Source organism: Ascaphus truei, chromosome 1 (genome assembly GCF_040206685.1).
Source record: "Ascaphus truei isolate aAscTru1 chromosome 1, aAscTru1.hap1, whole genome shotgun sequence".
In the NCBI taxonomy this organism is placed as follows: Eukaryota; Metazoa; Chordata; class Amphibia; order Anura; family Ascaphidae; genus Ascaphus; species Ascaphus truei.
Window position 1 is genome coordinate 522,571,106 of NC_134483.1, and position 18,648 is coordinate 522,589,753.

General features: G+C 48.4%; 1 protein-coding gene across 1 annotated transcript in view; it reads left to right on the forward strand.

Moving 5' to 3' along the window:
- Positions 1-15,235: 15,235 nt before the first annotated feature.
- RPIA (ribose 5-phosphate isomerase A) overlaps positions 15,236-18,648 on the forward strand; it is a 28,453-nt gene continuing 25,040 nt past the window's right edge. Inside the window, exon 1 of the mRNA XM_075572004.1 lies at positions 15,236-15,339. The gene's annotated coding sequence lies outside the window, so the exon portion shown is untranslated. The remainder of the gene's footprint in view (positions 15,340-18,648) is intronic.

The following is an 18,648-nucleotide window of genomic DNA, read 5'->3' on the forward strand; positions in this document are numbered from 1 at the left end:
AGACAATCGCGCCATTTTATTGGCGCGAACAGCCGCTAGATGCCGTTCGCGCCTCTCTGCATACGGATATTTTTAAAACTGGCGAGATTGAGGTTCTCGCCAGCCGCGAGGCGAGTTTTATAACTAGAAAAGAAAAATTGGCGCGTTTTTCGGAACTCGCCATTTTCTGCTGCTTTCTGCGCGATTTTCTCCAAAAAATGGCGAATTTCGAAATAGCGCTGCTCTCTGCATAGGCCCCTTAGTGACAGAACAAAGAGAGGTTTCTGAATCAGTGTAAATATTACTAAATGAAGAAACAGTGTTTCTTTTGATCGACTAAGAAGATTTGGCTGACAGTGAGAAAAACAGGTATTGCTATGTTAAGACTGCTTGAGGAAAAATGTATAAAGATTGCATTTGGATAAATAGAATTCAGAATAATTTACCACCAAGCTAAGAACAAGCAAGCTAATAATTCTCCATTCTATATGCCTGAATGATGTAACCGACTGAAATGATGCTGTGAAAGATGTTTTCTATTGTCTCTGAATAAATTGAGACAAGAACCTGACCGTGGACTATTTAATATACAGTATATTGAAAGATGGGACATTTATTTGAACCCATCTAATGAGCAAATGTTCACACACCAGAAATCCCCTTAAGTTATTTTTTTAAAAGATTTTTAATGGAGGTAATTACTTATCAACATGAAATGGGCTATTAAATGGCCTATAAATTACAATTCAGATTACTCTTCCTTTTAATTGAAAGTCACTTTCCACTGTACTGAATTATAATCTTTTGATGTTATTCTACCACCTAATTGTAGGAGCTCTTGCGCCATCTAGGGACCACATTATGAATAATACAGGTGTACGCAAATCTCTTCAGTTGTACTGTATGATCTCATAAATGTTCAAACAGCTGCATACAGTATGTAGTAAGGTGCACATTATTATTTATATAGCACTCTGCTATTTTCCTATAGCCTGGCATATAAGTCATTGCAATAGCAGGCAGTGCTAGGGTTAAGCGTAGACACCTGGTGAGCTCATATCCCCTCCTGTTACCAAATTGTAGCAACTCCCAGGCTCATGTCTGGGCCTGTGAGCGGTTTGGACCACATGACAGGATGAGGGGCTTTGCCCCTTTTGATTCTGTCCAATCATTGGTGCAGAACAGCTTGGTCCCGCCTCCTGTACAAAAGATGTGGGGCCATATTCAGTTGGTGTTCTGTTCCAATCCTGTCCAGCCTAGCCATGGCCTTGGAGAGTCCTTCCCCAGGAGAGAAGGAGTAAGTCTACAATAGCTGGGGGCCTCAAGCCCCTGGGATGCCAAAGTCAGTGGCAAGGGAGATACCAGTCTTCCTAATGGAGAGGAAGACAGCAGCAGATCTGGTCCCATAGAGGCATCTTGCTTTCATCTATAAGCAACCTAATTATCCAGGGAGAATGGGTTCCCAAAGGAGATCCCTGGTGCTCCTTCTATGATAGAGGGATCCAAGGGAATACCAACAAGAAGAGACTAGGCTGGCTAGTTCTTTGAATACCCTCCTGGCTGTGGAAACAGACAGGGATGAGCTCTCTGGTGCAGAGTCCTAGAAGCTAGGTGACCAATAGCAGGCTACCCTTGCAGGGAGTAGGTGAATCCATACTCACTGTTCAATACAGGTCGTGAGGTTCTAGCATTCTCCATGTCTGCAGGGATTCCTGTCGGGAGGGGGAGTGGTTACATGGCGGAATGCCCTATGAATGTGCACAAGGTGAAAGCCTGTCCTGTTGTCAGTTGCCCTGTGCTTGTGCTAGCAAAAGGGATGCTTATTATTTATTCATGGGTATGAGATCAAGGACTGTTGCATGCCAATAAAGATCACCACGTTTATAAAGTTCCTGGCGTCCTTTTCTTTTTGTACTTGCACCTACCTCCAGCCTTCCACAGCCAAGGCCTGAACCCATGGAAGAAGAATTTTGCTGGGTTACGACAGATCCAATGTTTGATCATTCTTCCCCTAATTATAGAGGTAAATAAGAATTTTAACTCAGGAAGTGTTCAAGAGAATAGGTATTGCACTGTGTATTTTTGTCACATTGGAAGTAGCTTTGGCCATCTTTGTTTGTTTTTTGTTGTGTACATTTAGCCACGCCCACTAGCATTCCTTTTGACACTTATATACATATATATGTAACACATGTTCCCCCCCCAACCTCACTTAGAGGCCAGTGTGTGGGAAAGGAGCGCATTACCTCACTGTTTGGATCTTCACCTGTGGGTTCGCAGGAGGTCTGAGTGGTCTGCAGGGTGTTATGAGACTTGGACAGGCTTGGTTCACAGGACTCTGGTTCTTTCATGGTGTTTCAGTGCCTCCAGTAGTGATGGCTCCCACTGTGTAGGTGTGGGCACCACCACTACACACATAATTTCTCTCAGCCCAGGGACTGACACCATAGGCTGAAGTATAATTGCAGGATCTTTATTCACAGCATACTTTTCTGCATACGCCCCAGGACTTCTGGACGGTGCTTTACTTCCACTGCTCCAGGTGGTCTTGACTAGCCAGCCAAGTGAACATGCTTACCCCGCAATGGGAAAGACTCATAGTTCCCACCATCTTTTCTCCCTCCTTCACCCTAGCCAGGGATCTGGCAGGGACTCTCCATCCTCTCTTTCCCAGGGGGAGAGGATGACTCTTCTAGCACATCCTCACTCCAGCAGGAGCTGGGAAGAACTGCTCCTACCTCCTCACTCCAGGAGGAGCTGAGAGGAACATAGTTACATAGTTACATAGTAGATGAGGTTGAAAAAAGACGTACGTCCATCAAGTTCAACCTATGCTAAATTTAGACAACAGATACTTTATTCTATGTCTATACTTACTTATTGATCCAGAGGAAGGCAAACAAAAAACCCCATTAAGGGGAAAAATTAATTCCTTCCTGACTCCAAGAATTGGCAATCGGATTAATCCCTGGATCAACATCCTTCCCAAGTATACTTATTTGGTATATCCCTGTATACCTTTCCCATCTAAAAAGATGTCCAACCTTTTTTTGAACAAATCTAAATTGTATCTGCCATCACAGTCTCCATGGGTAATGAATTCCACATTTTAACTGCCCTTACTGTAAAGAACCCTTTCCTTTGTTGCTGGTGAAATTTCCTTTCCTCCAACCTTAAGGGATGGCCCCGAGTCCTTTGTACTGCCCGTGGGATGAATAATTCTTTTGAAAGCTCCTTGTGTTGCCCTGAATATATTTGTATATAGTTATCATATCCCCTCTTAGACGCCTCTTTTCTAATGTAAATAAATCTAATTTAGCTAGCCTCTCCTCATAAGTTAGAATGTCCATCCCCTTTATTAATTTGGTGGCTCTTCTCTGCACTCTCTCTAGTTCCATAATGTCTTTTCTTAGGATTGGTGCCCAAAATTGAACTCCATATTCAAGGTGTGGTCTTACTAATGCTTTGTAAAGGGGCATAATTATGTTTACTTCCCTTCCATCCATTGCCCGTTTGATGCAAGATAAGATCTTGTTTGCCTTTGCAGCTACTGCATGACATTGGGCACTATTGCTAAGCCTGCTGTCTACAAGCACTCCTAAATCCTTCTCCATCAAGGATTCCCCCAATATATCTCCATTTAATTTGTAAGTCGCCTTTTTATTCTTGCATCCCAAATGCATAACCTTACATTTATCTGTATTAAACCTCATTTGCCATTTACCTGCCCACGTTTCCAGTCTCTCCAAGTCCTTCTGAAGAGAAATTACATCCTGCTCTGATTCTATTACCTTACACAATTTAGTATCATCAGCAAAGATGGAGACTTTGCTCTCGATCCCAACCTCAAGGTCATTAATAAACAAGTTAAAAAGCAGGGGTCCCTGTACGATCCTTGAGGTACTCCACTCACGACTTTAGCCCAACCTGAAAAAGTTCCATTTATAACAACCCTCTGTTGTCTGTCCTTTAACCAGTTTTCAATCCAGGTGCATATATTGTTACTGAGTCCAATTTTCTTTATTTTGTACACCAACCTCTTGTGTGAAACCGTATCAAAAGCCTCTGCAAAATCTAAGTAGACCACATCAACTGCATTACCCTGGTCTAAATTCCTACTTACCTCCTCAAAGAAACAAATAAGGTTAGTTTGGCAAGATCTATCCTTCATAAATCCATGCTGACTATTACTAATAATTTTGTTTTCCATTAGGTATTCCTGAATATTATCCCGTATTAAACCTTCAAGTAGTTTCCCTACTATTGAAGTCAGGCTTACAGGTCTGTAATTCCCCGGGTGTGATCTAGCTCCCTTTTTAAATATAGGCACCACATCTGCTTTTCGTGGAAATGGAGTCCTTGAATATTACATATAATGGTTTTGCTATTACTGAGCTTAACTCCTTGAGAACTCTTGGATGTATGCCTTTGGGGCCAGGTGCCTTATTTACTTTAATTTTTTCAAGTCGCTTATGAACTTCTTCCTCAGTTAACCAATTGGTCATTAATATGGAGGTTGTGGCTTCCTCCTGTGGCGCTATTATTGAACTTGATTCTTCCCTGGAACTCCCACTAACTTTAGCCTACTCCCCTTAGAAACTTCCAGAAGGGGCGGGCTCATGGACTGTACCCACCTACAAGGGGCTGTACACAGGCCATGAGTCACCACAGACCTTCCTTCACTTTCTGGAGAAGCAGGAAGAGGGGTCAAGGGCCCACAGATTAACCTGGTAATGCCTGGATCTTAACAGAGCTTACATAGCAGATACTCAATGTGGGGGAGAAACAGGTACAGCTGGACATACCCTGTTACATCTATTATGTGGTAATGTTTGGGTTTTCTCAGAGCTTGTTGGGTATCTGTGTGTCTTTGAACACATGGAAGAAGCCCTGAGATCTAAGGTAACCAAAGGAGCTAACCATCTAATGAGCAGGTCTAAACCCTGCCAGTAACATCATAGACAGTGTGTTATTGCTGTACACCCCATCCTCTGCAGCCGGGTGGGGATAGGGGTGTTACATGTGTAACGGATTTTCTGGACCCTCCTGACCCACCCAATCTCACATTGGCCCCTGTGGTCTAACCGGTCCCCATTACATGGCAGTGTCTGGTGGTGCACCTGTTGGCAACAGGACTCCTGAGCCTCCCGCATGATGGTGTTTGGGGAAATGTCAATCCAGACAGGCAGCTGAGGTAGTGTGCGTGCGAGTCCTACCTACATACAGTGCAGCGCCTCCACCTCATCAGGATCCCTGCGTCCGCATGGAGATGGTTCTGATGAGGACCTCCTCTGTGGCGCCCTCCTCTGCGGAGTAACTTCACACTCACACATGAGGGTTCTTGTGAATAAGGGCATCTTTATTGATGGTTCAGGCAGACTGCCCCTCACAGCGGTCAGCTCAGCCGCTCATCTTCTTACAGCACCTCTTTCAAAAGATCTGCCCTCCCAATGGAGTTGGATCACCTCTCCCCTCAGGGAGATCACCACCTGTGCCAGGTCCCTGGACACAGTGTAGGCTCTCTCTGGGCCTATCAGCTTTACTGCTTGCTGTAGAACCACTGTGATCACACACTTGAACTTGAACAACTAACTTTGGGCAGTGTTGTGTCTTATATAATTTAGGGAATAGCCACACCTCTTCTGTCACTAACAATGGACTCAGAGTATGTTACCACTCCCCTTGAATACATATGACACCTCACCAGGGTGTGAGGGCAAACCTCCATGATTGATGCTGGCAATCCTGTGTACTTACCAGGCTTACTGCCAGCATGGTAAAGAACTGTATGCCATTTTACAACATGGCTACATTCTCGCCCTGGTGAACCCCAATGTCCCGGCTGGGACCTAAATTTGTCAGATCTTCCTCCAGGCAGCACTGCAAAACACAACACATAATCATCTTACAAATTTACATCATACAGTTCTTCGTCATGAATATATTAACAGCTACAATGCTTGCTGGCCAGCAGACAGCACTGCTTCTAAAGAGGACCCCAGTATCTTCTCTTCCTAATAATAGTGCCTGGGGTCTGGCTTCCTCACTTCCCGCCCAGCAATGTCCTTTACCGTCACGCTGTACTCCCTGGGTAGCCCACTCTCCGGCCTATACTCTACCCTATGTTTGTACACACTCCGCCCAATGCTCCACACCCTCATTAACTGGCTTATCTTCTCCTCCTTTTAAATCCTGCATAACCACCACCTTTATTCATTATATATTCCTCGATGGTTTCCCTCGACCAACCATGCCTCTGATCCTCTATTTCCTGCATTAGAGGTTCAGGAACGTACGGGTACTCCAACCCGTGGGACTTCTTGTATTTGGTAATTATGGCCCTTCCAGCGCTGCTTGTCCTAATTAGCCCGGCATTGCCTGCCCGGCCTGGCAACACCAATGATAGGGGTTCATCCGTTTCTACGGGGTCTCTGAACCTGTCTGTTCCCCTGGCATCCACTACCCCAGTAATGATGTCATGCCACCGGATCCTGAGTTCCTCCAATCTGCCCTCTTCAGTGAATTCCCCTACTCCCCACCAGTAGTCAACGACTCCTTCTCTCCTTAGCATAAACCTGGTGCGATCTAGCAAGGCCTCGTATCCCTCAAATAGTGGGGCCCACCACCGTCTCTCTCCCTAACATCCTCTGGTACCGCTACGGTACCCTCACTGTCCTCTAACTCCCCTACAGAGGATACCCCCGAGTTGCCAGTAGATCTGGATTGGGACCCTAAACTTTTGGGCCTACTGGTGACACTGACACTGATAGTGCTAGGGCACTCACTAGAACAGGACACCTGCCGTGTGTACATCCCCCCTCCCAACCCCTCATCCGAAGTAAGACACTCGCCCCAGTCCAAGTTTTCCCCAGTCCGTTCATCCGACGTGGCTCGGGACTCCCCAGACAACCCTTGGCTCGACTGGGACCCATAGGAAAAAGTGACAGGGGCAGGGGCTGTAACTATGGCCGGGTGTTGGGCATAGGGGAACACCACCGGTATCCGTGGGGCTATGACCCGCACCTCGTCGATACCTTGTCCGGTGCCATCGGACTGGCGTTCCGGTTCTCTTTCTTCCTTACTCCCAGGCTTCCGCAGGGCCTGCCAGCTTTTTCCCGATCCAGGCGACCTGGTACGGCGGCTTGGTCGCGAGGACGCGGCCATCTTCCACCCGGCTTCGCTGTGCCCACCGGAAGTGATGTCACAGATCTCGCTGGACTCACCGCCGCCATCTTGCGTTGGGCTCCCCACCGGAACCTCTTCCTCCAGAACGACGTCCGCCGCCGGAAGTGATGGTTCTGCTCTCCGCTCTGCTCGGGCCTGGGCTAGGCCTCTCTCTGCCGTCGCCACCACCGGCACCTGTGGAGGGTAGGGTATGGCTCACCGCTCCGTCGGCTCGGGGTGGTTCTTCCTCCACCGTTGGCTCCGCCAGTCACCACGGCAGTGGGACTCTGCCTCTTCGGTTGTTTCTGCACTGGCGACACGAGACTCCGCTCCGCCGCGACACAGGTGAGTGATGCTGTAGTGGTCCACCGGTAGGCGCGTCACCACTGTTGTCGGGGTCGCCTGCTCCTCGTCCGAGGAGTCGAACTCCGATACAGGGAGTGGCACTCCCGCAGGGGACCGCTGGTGAGGTTCTCGGCTCTCACCTCGCGTACAGATCCCTTTCTCCTCCGGCTCCGTTTTGATCATAAGGAGCGACCCCCAAGCTCCAGGATCCACTGGTTCTTTCCAGGCCGCATGCGGGGCTTCAGCCGTCAGCATGGCTGTGTCCGCTCCCGCCTCCACGGTCTGTCTGGGCACAAACGATTGCACTGCCCATAAGTAATGTATGCCGCATTGAGTGCACCTGGACGTGGTACTGACAGGACCACCCGGCAGCCAGCACTGCATGCTCAGGCATTTGACAGTCTCTTACCCGCCTTGAGCACCAGGAAGCCTCCTGGAGCCGAATAGGGGTGGGCGGAGATGTCCATATCTTCCTCACTTTTGCAGGCCATATTAATCACAGGAGACACTTTTTGCAGTGGTCTTCCCTGTTTGTCAGCTCCTCGCAACTGAAGGGCAGGGGCTGGTTTGTTAACTCTCCCTCCTCTAGCTCCATCCTCATTTGACAAAGCTGGAAACCACTCCCCCTGGTTGATATTAGGGGAGGGTCCCATAAGTTCACAGGGTGACCCAGCACTGGGGCTGTGCCTGTCACTGTCCATGGGGGCGCGGCCGCAGCTTTCGCGCCATACCTCCCAGCAGGGTGGGGTTTTCCTTTTGGCCCCAATCCCGGCCAACTATCAGCAATTTTAGCATTTGCAGCATTTTCTGCACTCGGCCCACGCGGTCTCCCAGGGAAGCGGGAGCCGCCATCTTTGTTCGCCTGGCCACTCACAATAGCAACTGAGGTAGATTTTTGTATAGCACTCGCCGTCTGGCGATTAGATTCTCCATCTCCATTACACCCCACCACAATGTCCTCCATACTGTCCTCCAGGGTATCACCCCGTGGTCCTAGGCAGGACCAAAACGGTGCGGCCACAGCCTTGGCGCCACTCCACAGCATGCTGGCAAAAGTCCCTCCTGCCACTTGCTCTTCTGTGGAACGCACACCACGTGCGCTCCCTCCATCTGCCTCCGTCTGCCATCTTGGACCTTCCGCGCCGCGCGGATCCTCCATTCTTGCGGTCGCCATCTTTATCTTGTTACTGTATATGCTGTTATTGCACATGGAGCTCCTCTCTGCGGGGCAGCTGCCATACCGATGCAATAAAGAATGCCACGATGCACCACCTTGTGTACCTAATGAAGGTCTAACTCGTGTTGCACTACCTCAGGCTAGGCTCACTCTCTCTGTGTATGCTGTGTCTCTCCTTCCCCCAGTCTGTGCTCCCTACGGTAAGTGGTCTGGAATGGCTAGAGTACTCTGGCTCCTCCATGCAGTACTGGGGCGTCTACCTACTGTTGGCTAGCCTAGCGCAGACCCTCTCCAGGATTCCTGACCACGTTAACATGCTATCCCTTTAGGTATCCTATCAACTAGCGCTGCCTCAAGGCGACTAGGACAGCTATAGCCCTGTCCCCAGACCCACTTAACTCCTCTCAGGCCCCTAGGTCGTCCCTGCGAGCTGACAAATCCATCAGTCCCCTGACTACCCCTAGGCTCTGTCCCAACACAGCACTGACTGGCAGCATACACTCTCCTTGTTCCCAGTGTGCCTAGAAAAAGCCTGTCCTGTTGACAGGTATCTCAGCAGCGCCTCCAAATGTAACGGATTTTCTGGACCCTCCTGACCCACCCAATCTCACATTGGCCCATGTGGTCTAACCGGTCCCCATTACATGGTAGTGTCTGGTGGTGCACCTGTTGGCAACAGGACTCCTGAGTCTCCCGCATGATGGTGTTTGGGGAAATGTCAATCCAGACAGGCAGCTGAGGTAGTGTGCATGCAAGTCCTACCTACATACAGTGCAGCGCCTCCACCTCATCAGGATCCCTGCGTCCGCATGGAGATGGTTCTGATGAGGTCCTCCTCTGTGGCGCCTTCCTCTGCGGAGTAACTTCACACTCACACATGAGGGTTCTTGTGAATAAGGGCATCTTTATTGATGGTTCAGGCAGACTGCCCCTCACAGCGGTCAGCTCAGCCGCTCATCTTCTTACAGCACCTCTTTCAGAAGATCTGCCCTCCCAATGGAGTTGGATCACCTCTCCCCTCAGGAGATCACCACCTGTGCCAGGTCCCTGGACACAGTGTAGGCTCTCTCTGAGCCTATCAGCTTTACTGCTTGCTATAGAACCACTGTGATCACACACTTGAACTTGAACAACTAACTTTGGGCAGTGCTGTGTCTTATATAACTTAGGGAATAGCCACACCTCTTCTGTCACTAACAATGGACTCAGAGTATGTTACCACTCCCCTTGAATACATATGACACCTCACCAGGGTGTGAGGGCAAACCTCCATGATTGATGCTGGCAATCCTGTGTACTTACCAGGCTTACTGCCAGCATGGGAAAGAACTGTATGCCATTTTACAACATGGCTACATTGTATATGAGTAAAAACTGTGAACTTAACCTTGAACATGCCGCCATTGGCTCGTAAAACTTGAATAAACAATGGAGCAGATACATCAAGCGACAGTACCAGATTCGTTGTTAACTTTAATTCAAGTTGTCACGAACACACTTTGCATGTGTACGTGTGTGTGTCTGTGTAAGGGGTTAACAACAACTCGCTGCCCATTTGCCTCACTCGCCTCCCTGCAGGCCACTAAGAAGGAGCACTTGCAACCCCAAAACGGTCACACAACACCCCAATGCGTTGTCACCACCGGGATTCATTTAAAAACTTGCCCCTCGGGTCGCCTGTCTACCAGAAAAATATACAGATTAAACAGAAAGACCAATTTTGCAAAACGTGTCTGAGAATTAGGGCAATCTCTTCAAAAGTTACTAGGTTCAATTAGAGCTCAAAGACAAAACTCAGAAAATGTTTGACTTCGTGTTACAAAAGCATACAGTGCTTGTCACTGAAAAATATCACAAAGGTACATACAGTGTAGGAGCACACAGCTTCTACAATAAAAGGGTGTAAAATATTACAAATTACTGGTGAAAGTCTTCTAATAAGCCCTTCAAGGGGTCAAGAAGAGAAAATATGAGTTCCACGCACAGGCTGTGCATCCCTAAGCAGATCTGATTTGTACGTTTCAGATCAGATACTTTGGGGCTTATGCAGAGAGGATCGTGATGTACTGGGAAAACGGCAATAAAATAGCCAAAGAATTGGCATAAATTATGGCCGTATGCTGAAAGCGCCTTTACCTTGTTTTAGCAGATGTTAGTCAAATTTCCAAGTTTTTCTGGCGACCTGGAACACGCCATATTATAGGGCAGAATGGCGCGTTCCAGCGCTTCGGTCCTTCTGGAATCGCACGCTATAATAGTATGGCGAGTTCCAGGTTCTCGCCACGTGTTTGGCGACTTTTACTCTGCTGAAAACTTTTCTGCCGGTTTTTAAAAAACGCGCCATTTTCTCCCGAGTTAAAGGTTTTCTGGCGAGTTTTTGGGCCAGAAGATGGCGCAATTCCCTTTTAGATCCTCTCTGCATAAGCCCCTAAATCAAAAACATTTAGTTGGTGAAAAAGGTACCAGATGTCTGACAAGTCTGGTGAAGGTGGCCTATCTCCTATTTGTCACCCTCTCCCCCGAGGGACGACTTTACAACAAGCAGAGAAGACAGCATCCCAGATTCTTTAGAATTATTTCATTTCTAATTAAAGCAGAAAGTATAAAATATTCCATAACTCTCCCCATAATCGCCAGATTAATGGCACCCACATCCTTGCAGACGTGGGATGGTGACAAATGCCAACGTATCACGGGTGATGATCCTCTCCTGATTTTTTTAAAGACATAGGAATGTATGTATAAACGCAGAGAAAAGTGTTTTTGACCACACTGCTCTGTTTTATGGAGCAGAGATGTGCCGTTGATGCCAAAGTTTAGACTAACGCCACTTCAGAAAGGGAAATAGAATGGTGCGCTTTATAAAGAGCGGTCTGTCGCGTGAAATGCGTGGATCTTCTGCTGTGATGTGCCATTAAATAGTTTTGTACTGATTTGAAAGAGTCCGGTCTGCATGTTTTCCCTAAGGCTAAGGCCCCGGTATCTCCACTGTAACGCGCGCCCGCGATATTGGCGGCGCGTTCAGCCAATTCCCCGGTCTGCAGCTCACTGCAGGAAGAGAGACCGGGGCGGGGGAGTGACGGGGGCGCGGCCATGACGTCACCCGGCAGGTTCGCCCTCATTGGCTGAACCGCCGGGGGGCGTGCCTAATCGCTCGACGCGAGTCCTGCTCTCAATTCTCTTGAGAGCAGGAGCAACTCTCGCCCCAGCGCTGCGGCCCCCCCTCGCAGCGGGCCCGGCGCCATTGAGGGGAGGGCTCTCGTCCGTGCAGCGTCCGCTGTAGGCAGCGGGGGCAAGGCCTAAGGCAGCTGCACCGCCTCACCAATCCGTTCGTTTACTAAGGTGTTAATACTGTGTAACGGGTATTACCCCCCCCCCCCAATCGCAGATCTAGTGTGGGTGCGGAGAACATACGGTGTTACCCGGTGTGGTGCTTTACCTGTTGGCTCGCAGGAGGGCTGAGCTTCCGCCACGGGGAACCTGGGGCAATTATATTAAGAGTAACACGGTACTCGGTGCAGCGCCTCCACTTGCGATGGTTCCTAGCAGAGCAGGAATTCTTGCCTCGCAGGACACATACAATACTCACACACCTTAAGTATGATAACCAATACTGTTTACTTAAGGAAACATAACACTCCATAAACATGCACAGAATGACGGGTGTCCCTCTGGGGAGGAGACACTAACTAATGCGTCTCACAGGACGCTTCCCCAACACAGGATGATCCCACCCCATGTCCATAGGATCCACACCCAATGTCCCGCACTCTTGTAGAGAGATAGGATATGGGTGACTGCGCAGTCACTATTAAACTAAGGGCCCGTTGGTGCACTTGTTGACATAAAGTACCTGCCCGAGCAATCCTGTGCTTGGATCAGCAACTGGCTTCACAAAGGATCCGGCGGCCGAAGAACACCGGAACCACCTCCAGGACGATCCCACCCGGAGGACTGCGGCAGCCGCAACGATGAACTGCGCCCACCTCGCTGCACGGAGGCGCAGCGCCCGCTGAGTCCCTAACTGACTCTTATAATTACAGGGATAATACTGTAATATAGGCCGTCCCTACAGCACAGCAACCTTGATGGCTTAGGGGGAAACTCCTAGGGGCCTACAGGGGTTAATAGCCTGCCCCACTCCCCTAACTCTTCCCAGTCCTGACTAACTAAGAACTAGCACTCGCAGCCACGCACCTGCGGAGTGCGTACAGCAAACTTGCTGCACGCTAACACTATGCCTTCTTGTCAGGCCTCACAGCACTGCCAGCCGTGACCCTGACAAGACAGCACTCACACGCACTAAAGGGAGCGTCCCTATCTTGGGCCGTCCCTCAGCACTTACCCACTAACCTGGTGGGGAGTTGGGGCCTTACTTGGGATGTGGGGGACCTTACTCGATGCAGGAGCTGCACTTGCTCCCTGCACCCTTCCTTCCCCTTCAGCTCCCCAGCTCCAACTAACTAGCATGGGCTCAGCGCGCGAAATGTATCCACTTGCCTGCAGGGTGATCTTAAGCCCTATTGGCTCCCTGGTATCACGTGGGGCATACAGAGGCTCATGGGACTCGTAGTCCCTGCTCAGAGCCTTCCCTGGTAGGCTAGGGTTTCATGGGCTTTCTTGGCTCTGTCCTGCGCATGCGTGACCTATCTGGGACTGCTGTGACTCTCTCACTGCTATCCTCCCCCTCGCGCTACTTCTCCCTGGCTCTGGGGTAACTTCTGCGCATGCGCGAGCCACTAAGAACTGACGGCACACTCGCCGCCCGGCTTTGGGAGCGCCGGGAGCCCTGTGACCCGCACGCGTCCCCGGCAACCCCCGAGCCGGGGCCTGACCGCCGGAACTCCAGGGACGCCGAGTGCTCCCTGCACTGGCCCCCACCCTCGCGTTATGCCGGCGGGTCCGCCACTGCCTCCGGCGGCACCCGCAACCGCACGGCACCTCGGGAGGGGGATCTCCGGAGCATGGAGGGCACCGGGGCTACAACTGTATGTACTGCAATGTACATAAATATATGTTATCATCTACTGTAGGTTGGTTTTGCTTATCTTGCCTATGTATATAATGGCTAGTATATTGGCCATTTATACTGCTGCGGCACAGTTTATTCGAGCATTTGCCCGTTCTGTGCCGCAGCAGTAGCCTGGCGCGCGCCCGAGTGTGACGGGCGCGCGCCGAAGCAGCGGAAGAGCGCCCTCCGATCGGGGCGCTCTCCCTACCGCTGCCGGGTCCGCCGGGTCCCCCGGAACCCCCTGCCGCTGTCCCGCGATCGCGGGACACCAGGGCTCCCTCGGGGAGCCCCTGGACACGCGTGCAGGGGGCGCACGCTCCCGATGACGCGTGACCGCGCGTCTATGACGCGCGGCACGCCGAGGGGCGGCCACTAGCAAGCCGGGAGATTTCCCGGCTTGCGGTACCGACCACACTTCAATAAAGTGTGTCGGTAGTGTATACATAGGAAAGACAGGGCTAACTCCAGCCTGGAGTAGGTGATAAATTATTTGCGGTATTTCTGCCAGTTATCCCGGTTCAATAAATATCTGAACTTGATGTATGGCAGTTTTTACCTAAAAATGCGGTATTATCCCTCTTTCCCTCTCAGGTCCGATGCTTTTAACAGGTCCGAAAAAAAGTGCTTTCTTTTTGGCCGTGCAACTTTAATGTATTGAATGATGAAAATAAGGCACTTTTTGGGGCGCTAATACCTCACTTTTCGGTTACTGCAGCTTGATGTATACGGCCCAGATACTCTAAACAAATATCAATGAAACCTTTGAATCACTGCAGATTGTTTCAAAATTAAGGTGCGATTTCTTACCTGCACATTAAACACTCTGGTATTTTTCATTGTGATTTTTGAAATCAGTATTTTTATTCTAAATTCTGAAGGATTTTAGACATATTTTGAAGTATGAAACACTGTGGGGCTTATGCAGAGAGGTACTGCTTAAATTCGCCACAGGATTGGAATTTATAGTTGTGGTATGCAGGGAACTCCGGTAGCGCGGTGTGCAGGAAATGGCTAATTAGTTAATTAATTCTGAGCCGCGCGGTATTAGCCCATAATACAGCAAACTTTTGTTGGCGGGCAAAATTTCCATTAAACGCGCCATTTAGTAGCTCCGATTGGCGCGTTCATGCGCATCGGAGCTACTGGAATCTTGCGTTTTTCGCAGTGGCGAGATCACGCTTCTCGCCACACGTCTGGCGAATTTGAATAGCCCCGCCAAATTCTCGCCACTATCTCTTTCAATGCAGACATTTTTGGCGCAAACCTGACGATTTTGACCTTAACGTGCCTCTCTGCATAAGCCCCTGTAAGCGCTATATAAAAAAAATATTATTATTATTATTAGTTGTACTCTGGGGTTGTAAGTTAAAAAGTATAAGTAGTATGTACGCCCCCCTACTTTGAACCCTCATGAGAAAATACAGTGATTCTAGACCTGTTATAGTAAACGTATCTGCTATTGAAAAGACTGCATGGAAAAGTAATTGTGACCTGATCAGCAGAGACTAAAGGCTCACTGTCTCTTTAATGTATTCCCCTCCCATAACAGTCACAGCTCTCCCCGCCCATAAAAGTGATGTCACTGTGCCCCACTGCATTACTGGGAAGGGACCATGCAGCACAGAGTATAGACACATTGGGGGAAGTTGCAGAGACAGTCACAGTGAGTATGAATGGTTTGTTTGCTAGTGCAGTTGTTGGGTTTCGTTACTGATATACAGATGTAGCAGGTGGTATTGCCCTTGTTAATGTCTTTTGTTAATGCTACAGTGATATTTAACTCCAATGCAGTGGCTCAATTGAAAACAATGGCCATACATCTTTAAAACGCCTGTATTTCTGTGTTATTTTCTGCGGTAATAATGTCTGCTACATCTGTGAATTGTGTTTAAGCAAATAAAACCATTTTTTTTAATATATAAATTTGAACCTGCAGTGCTTCTCGCTCTTTTATAAGGACAATTAATTTGTAAGCACAGTTTAATGGTATCCCTATCATCTGATTCCCAGGTGCACCCTGCTGCACAAATCCATTAGTACACAGTGATGCACATATTGCAAACACAACAAACTGACTCATGCTGTTCTAGTGATGAACACAGATTTGTTAATGCAAAATCATGTGTACAAATATACACACAGATGCACATAAGCTTGCTGTTATACTACTACAATTGTAAGGCTGTATTTTGCTTTTATATGTATAACTATTTAATTATGCCCTGTGTTTCTGAAGAGGGCAGTAATGCATTGCAGAGCAATAACCTACACACTTAATTGTGTATGTGCATATCTTCAGTATATATCTATTGTTTATAGTTGCAACTCTTTTTTGGTAGTATGTCAGTTTAAATCCTATTTACTAAAGGAGCCTGCAACATATGACCATATACATTCTTTACAGTTTACAATGTCTCCACGTATCTTTTTATATAGTGCCATTAATTTACATAGTGCTTGTCAGTAGTAATACATGTGACATATCTAGATCTATCTTAATGTTAATAAGTGCTTCAGGCAAAACTAACATTTAGGAAAAGGAGTCTGTTCCCTGGAGAGCCTACAAATTTAATTGGTAAGGAGGCAGAAAGTACAGAGACACTAGGGTGTTCTGGTAAGTGTCTCTGCAAGGGGCCAGGGTTGATGTATGATGTGTATAGTATTGGCCATGGAGCTACCCATAGGTAGCTCTGTTAAGGAGCTGGATTTTAAGATTGGTCTTAAAGGTGGATAGAGAGGGTGCTAGTATGATATATTGAGGGGAGGCATTCCAGGGTTGTGAAGTTTAAGGCGGGGGAGGGCTTTAGATACAAAAGGGGTAGAAAGAAGCCATCCTTGAGCAGAACACGTCTGGATGGTGTATAGCAAGAAATTAGAGCTGAGGGGCAGAAGAGTCAAATGTGACCCAAGGCAGCATGCTTGTGATACTGGGTATATGGTAGTGCTTACAACAGTAATGTAGAAGGAGGTAGTAGAACCAGGTTTGGGAAGAAATGAGGAGCTCTGTTTTTGACATGGTAAGTTTGATTTGGTGGAGGGCCATCCAGGATGATATAGCAGAGAGGAGCATTCAGTATAGTAAGTGTAAGGTTGGGTTGAAAAGTAAATGTCATCAGCATAGAGGTAATATTTGAACCCAAGAGATGTTATAAGGTCACCTAGAGGGAGTGTAAAGAGAAGAGGTCCCCTGTGGTACCCCCACAGTGATTTGGAGGAGGTGTTGATAAAGTAGACACTGAAAGTACGATGGGAGAGTTAAGAGGAGATACAGAATAGAACTTTGTTACAGATACCAAGAGTATGGAGAAGAGGGTGGTCCACGGTATCAAAGGCTGCAGAAAGGTCGAGCAATATGAGTAGTGTAGTGACCTTTTTGTCAGCATAGAGGTCATTAGTTATTTTACTGAGGACTTTTTCAGTGGAGTGAGCAGTGCAGAAGCCACATTGTAAAGCATCTAGATGTGAGAATACAAGGTGTTCATGGAGTTTAGAGGCAAAATGCAAGAGGGAGACAGGGCAATACTTTTAGTGACGGGTAGAATAAAGCTTGCTGTTTTTGAGTAGTGGTATAACTGTTGACTTTTTTTTTTTTTTTTAAGGAGGAGTTAAAAGTGCCAGAGTAGAAGGAGGAGTTGAAAATGTAAGTGTAGAGTAGCAGCAAGAGGTTTTAGGCGATGGGAGGGAATTGGGTCAAGAGGGCAAGTGGTACAGGGAGAAGAGATCAGCAGCAACACGTCCTCTGGCAGCTGAAAAAAAAGTCGGCAGGCAGGAGCAGAGTTAGGAATATGTGTTGGATGGGAGGAGGAAACAGAGCAGATAACTTAATGTATGGCTTCCCTTTTTTATTTTTTTTTCTTGACTATAGTCCTCAAAGTCGTGAGATGGAGGAATAAAAATGGGTAGCAGATGGTGGACTGAGTAGAGTCAGACAGGGAAAAGTCGGCGTCGGTTAGATTTGTGCATGTTGATTAGTGAAGAAAAGTAGTTTTGTTTGGCTTGGCAGAGGGCAGTGTTGAAACGGGATAGGATAAATTTGTAGTGAAGGAAGTCTGCAAGAGTGTAAGATTTCTTCCAGGGGCATTCAGATGAGTGGAGGAACGTTGTATGTGTAGCCCTGATTGGTTTTGGGCTATAGGTCTGCCCTCCTCCTGGCATAATTCCTAGTAAGGGTAGGTTTGCCAGTAGTAATCATGGGTTTCCCCCACTCATTGCAGTGCAGTTATTCAAAGAAGGTAGTGTCATCAGGCCTTGTCTGATCATAGGCACAGGGGTGGTGCTTACTGGATCTGTACTTTATGCATTGTACTTCCTGATTTAGTGCACTCTGCCTCTACCGTGAGAGGGGCTGGTTTACCCTAATCAAGCTGTCGGGGCTCTGGCAGTTTGGGGCCCTCCCTTAGGGGAGTGGTGGGAAACCGTTACCTCTTATCCCACCAGGGGATAAGGGAAAAGCAAGGACTGCTCCTGTTGCCCTTTGGCTGGTAGTGAGTCCAGGGACATCCTGAGGGTGGACACCCTACAAGCTACAAGTTCACTGGCTGCTGAATACAGAGCCCACTTTTTTATTATACCTCCTGCCTGAGAGTGAAGTCTATTGGGAGGAGGGGGAACGAGATTCTTCTGCAGAGACTTCTCCCCATACACTGGGGGCTGTACGAGATGGAGGCGCTGCACCTGCGAGGACTATTCGGGCAAGACTCGAGAAGCCTGTCCTGTCCTTCCCCTATACCACCATGCGGGAGACCCAGGGCCCCCTGTTACCAGCATGTTTGCACCACACTATACCATGGGGGGGGGGGGACTGGACAGAGCCTCAAAGGAGGGAGGAATAGCAAGGGTTCGGTAACGGGAAATCAACTCCACACATGCCATCAGGGCATGTCGTGTGGGAGAGGCCAGCTTCCAGTGCAGTGTCAGACTGAGTGAGCCAAGTCTCAGTTATAGCAAAAAGGAGCAAAAGAAGTGCACAGAG